A 5,125-nucleotide genomic window follows, 5' to 3' on the forward strand; every position below is an offset into this window, starting at 1 on the left:
TGGCATCAGCCAACAGTTCAAACTGTGCATGATAAGCCTCCCAGTCAGAGCCGCCAGAATACTTGGGTGTCTTCACACTGCTGGCCGAAGGTGGCGGAGCGTTGCCATGGCTACCGCTAGACGCCGGGAAAATGGCGGAGCCCAGCGCCCGCGAGTTGTCATGGTTACCGTCAGACGCCGACGAAATGGCGGGTCCCGGCGGCCGCGCACTGTCCATTGCGCGGAGCGGTGACCCGCGAAAACGGGCACCCATCAGCCCAGGGCCCACCTCCAGCCGTGGCAAGCCCACTCCTGTCTGCAGTTCATCCCGCGGTTCCATCTTCACGTCTTTTAATCCACCCGCGACGCTCATACCGAGCGCGGTTCACCCAGCTATGCTAAAACTGAAGCTAAACCAAAACAACAAAACGTACGTCTCCCACAGACGAGTCCTCCGTCGTCAACCGTGACTTCACTTCTGACACCAGTGTAGTAATCCAAGGAATCGGAGGCAGAGACGTATTCCAACGTTTAGCTTGGTTTATTAACACTTCGAGTCACAAGCATCGGAAGAGAAGCACAAGAACTCAAACCACTCTTAACGTGCACTCCACGGCCCACACCCCCCCCATCCGGTCGTGTCACACTCTAACACCCCCGGGTGAAACACAAGCTGGCCGTTACAATATATATATATATATATATATATATATATATATATATATATACACACACACACATCTGTGATAACAGATACGTAACAACAATTTGCACAGAGGTGATCTTTGAACAAACATTATTTAGTAACATAATACAATAACACAGTATGATAGGCTACCCTCTGTTTATCCTCCCTGGAAATGTCTGCTCCCTTTTGACATGATGAGCTATGAGTGGCACCAGTTCTCTCCTCCCCCTCTTCTCCACCAAGCGAAGCACCGCTTCCCTGGATGTCTTCGCCCTGACCGCCTCCGCGTGCTTTGCACCCCCAGCATCCCGAACACCCACTTCCTCCGCTTCCAGCCCCCAGCCATCCTGCCCCTTCCATACTGTGTTTTGGGGAAAATGACAGAACAAGAAACAAGATTATTAACCTTGTGTCGGATAAATTTATAATGTTAGCAGGAATAAAGTTGACAAATCTGATTAGACAAAGTAGAATGCAAGATTTCCATGGAATGGATGATTACTATAGCCAAATTTAAGAGTTTCTATAGGAATGATTCTGTCCCATTCTGTTTTTCATCACTATAAGCATGAACATTATAAATGATGGGCTGCTGTTTCAACTTGGCTTCTGTCGATCGGCAATCCAATCGTTTCACTGCGATTGAGAAGACAATCAACAATGTTTTTTTTTCTTGCCGATGTTATAAAACATACACACATGCTGCTACAGCTGTGTAGTGACCCACCCATTGTGCTCTGGCTCAGCTGATCGACGCTCAGACAGCAGTTAGATCTTGCAGTTTTTAACTCTTTTTATACACACAAAGTACAGCCAAATACCAGGCTAAAAAATACAGTATAGGTCTCTACATGTGGATGGTGGACCAGAGCATGTGAGGGAAACAGAGCAGGTGAGAATTTTCTTGCTCCTTGCTCACAGACCTGTCCAAAAAAGCAGCGTTGTACACTTAAACCCAAACCTGGCATCGTCAGATTCCAGTATGAGTTCTGTTTCAGATCTCTTCCCTCCCACAGTTTGAATATTAATTTAATCAATTACACACTTTTCGATAACAAACAGATCCAGCTACAAAACAAGCTGGTTGTGGGTCAGGTATGGGTGGCCCCGGAGCTAAATTGGAGCGGGATGGAGCAGGAGCGCTGGTACAACTTTTAAAATAAAAATCCGCACCCTGCTCCCTGCTGGAGGCCGCATATTTGCACTTCACCACCAACTTTTACTGTTGCGCTTGTATTTGGTGCCTTTTGCATCTTCAATTGGTAAATGTCTTTGACATAACATTTAAACTCTTCTTTCTAAACATATTTCTGATAATTGCACATGATTTTGTAATGTTTTACCTCAAAATTCTGATCAAATTTTACATATTGAATCTTTGAATATACTAATTAATTTTTCCACATTGGTGATGTGGTTATAACTAGTCTCGTTTCCAAACTCTAATATTTCAAAATGATTGTCTGGGGAAGTTCCACCTCAATTTTGTAAAAATAAGCGGGTGTCTGGGTGGAAACGTTTTGTGAGTTTAAAAAAAAACTGTTGCAAAACCAACCAACAGTCTTTTAGGGTGGGCCTTTCGTTGCTAACATTGCTGACGTTTCTGGTAAGGTGTGTGCAAAGCAGAGCTAACCAATCATTGGTTGAGGACGAAAGACTAACACAGATTTTCATTTAATTTCATTGACTTGTTCTGCCCATGGAAACATTCAAATTGTACCAAAGGAAATAGCAAACAGTTGCATCTTTATCCATGTTCAGAAAGGAGCAGGAAAAAGAAAACTCTTATTTAACCTGCCTATTTTACCTATTTTACCTTTTCAAGGAAGCTGGTTGCAACCAGCGGTAGCACTATTACAAAATCCTGCACTAACTTCCCCAGACATTCAAGTCTTGTCCAGTCTCGACCTGAACGTTGGGAATCACAAGACTAAGTCATAATTAGCAGCCTAACAATTTGTAGCAGTTAATATAAAAAGTTACCTTTCTTTTATGTCTGAAGTGACTCATCTATCACCACGAAATGCTCCTTCCCCCAATTCTCTGTCCTTCTCTATGATGCAGCCTCTCCATCGCTGTCACGCAGACCTCCCGTTGCTTTGCCATTCTTGAAAGGGTTCTTGAGGACGCAGCAATGTTGTCCATCATGAAATCAAGCTGGCGAATAATAATAATAATAATAATAATAATAATAATAATAATAATAATAATAATAATAATAATAATAATAATAATAATAATAATAATAATAATACTGACCAAAAAAGTTATCCCACAATGTTAGCCAAAGTTACCTACCATTCAAATCGGTCCACAGATCCACCATCTTTTTCTTCAGCTTCATTTTGTGATGACACCGGTTGCACTTGACTTTCCATCTCAGTATTTTTTTCTTTTGGAGCCATTCAATTAGTTTGAGGTGTTTGTGGGTTTTTTTTTTGCCTTCTGTCAGCTCACTCAACTTGTTTGCTAACTTTAACCCACGCATGCCGTGTGCTCCTAAAATGAAACGTGCAGCTTGGTAAATGGATATCCTGTTAAAATTACTGTCCGTCCTGCCAGAACATTCTGCTCCTCCTACAAGGCAGTTACACCCAGGTTACACCGCGATAACTCCTGAGTTCTGGTGCGCGCTAATGCTGCGTTCATGACACCTCAGAACTCTGGGTTTCCCCATTGAAAACTCCCATTTCTGTCTTCAAAGCGTTCCAGACATTGACATTAGACATTGTTGTCAGATGTCAGAAAACTGATTCTCCAAGAAGACTCTGAATTTCCCGATTAGGAGCACCAATATTAGGCCTTAGTTAAAAGCCTTAGTTCCGAATTGGCCTGAACGCCGCACGCCGCACTTTTTTCTTTGCGCGCACTGACCGCGGCCCCAGCTACAGAAGCGTCTCAAGATGGATGAGCTCGGAGTCTCACCTCGCAGGACCAGGATAACCACGCAGAAGGAAAAAGCGGAAAAGGGAAATTCATCTGGAAAACATGGTAAGATTAATCTAACTACGTTAAACTGTTAGCTCTTAATGTTAACTTTATGACACTTTTTTTGAAAAGTTCACAATTCAAGTTGTCATAACAAATACATCATTCTGACAAAATGTAAACTTTTCAAAAAGATGCTGCATATTTGACTCAGTAACACTTGAATAATGGAGAAGAAGAAGTTTACGTCGGTAAATTTGAAAGACTGACTTCTCAGTAACTGAAAGGGTGTGTGTAGAAGCTAATACACCTCGTGAAGGCTGACACTTTTTTAAACGAAAGACCCCAACTAAACACGGGAGCGGCATGGATGAGACGTCACTGAAACTTGATGTGATGAAGCTCTGCTGCCCCTGCTAGTTTTGGGGGGTCACCAGACATAAAACCTGTTTTCTCTGTATTTTGAAGGTAGAGGCTTAGATTTATTAGGAATTCGTCTGAAAAAAATTACAATAGGTAAGAATATACAGTACATAAAAAATATGTGGTTATAATGGGAGTCAATGGGGCAAATTTGGACATGAAGGTAAAGAGTGTAAGTTTTTTTAAATGAACAATCATTGTTCCAAAAATAATAATGCATCAAAATAAATGTTATCAATTATTGACATAGTCAATGCTGTAATATATTTCACTTTGAACCTAATTTTTGAAAATATTGCATATTTTGTGATTTTTCTATTGAAAAAATCAGGAGTTGTAAAAATAATGTTTAAAGATTATAATTAACTTTATATCTATGGCTAGGTCTGAAGTTGTTGAAAAGATTTTATGTGGTGAAAGTGAAAATAAATATGTATTACATTTTCATTGCACTTTTATGAGATGGTAGTCAATGAGGCAAATTTGGACTATGGGTAAAAAGTGTATATTAATTTTAAGGGATGCTCGAGGTTAAAGAATGATGGGTGTGTACGCTGTGGGTGCGAAAGTTGTGTCATAGCTGTGTTTGTTGTTGTAGGTGTTTGTATACAATAAGCAATCAAACTGATGTAATCAACTATCAATCCTTGCATCCATAGCTTTGACATGTCTCAAGGAGGCTCAACAGTCCAGAAGAGAAGACAGTGATGATGAAGCGATGAGGGGATCTGAGATGCAGCATGACAGTGAAGACGACAGTGAGGATGACTCTGAATCCAGCTCTGAATCCAGCTCTGACAGGATAAGGAGAAAAAGGCGAAGAAAAGCAAACATCGCTCTCGCCTGCGGGGTATGTGAAACGTATTTCTTGGCTGGCTTGAGGTGTCTGTTGTCCCTACAAGTAGATCAATCTCTCATGACAAGCTGACAGGGCTTGAAATTAACTTTTTGACTTACCAGCCAAGTGGCTAGTAGATGAAAAAAGTTATTAGCCAACCAGATTTTTTACTAGCCAAAACCAAAACGTTGCTTTACTTTTGTATTTCGACATCACTTGTATATAGCAGTCATCGTAGTACCATATTACATCAATCCTGTTTTTCTATA

The 5,125-nt window shown here is 41.2% G+C and overlaps 1 long non-coding RNA gene across 1 annotated transcript; it reads right to left on the minus strand.

Annotated features, from left to right (window-relative positions):
• Positions 1-1,001: 1,001 nt before the first annotated feature.
• On the minus strand, positions 1,002-3,433 carry LOC133442169 (uncharacterized). The gene is made up of 3 exons (XR_009782522.1): positions 2,966-3,433; positions 2,651-2,786; positions 1,002-1,028 (listed from the first exon to the last, which is right to left on the minus strand). It is a non-coding gene; the product is annotated as an uncharacterized LOC133442169 (long non-coding RNA).
• Positions 3,434-5,125: the final 1,692 nt, after the last annotated feature.

Source organism: Cololabis saira, chromosome 4, assembly GCF_033807715.1.
Source record: "Cololabis saira isolate AMF1-May2022 chromosome 4, fColSai1.1, whole genome shotgun sequence".
In the NCBI taxonomy this organism is placed as follows: Eukaryota; Metazoa; Chordata; class Actinopteri; order Beloniformes; family Belonidae; genus Cololabis; species Cololabis saira.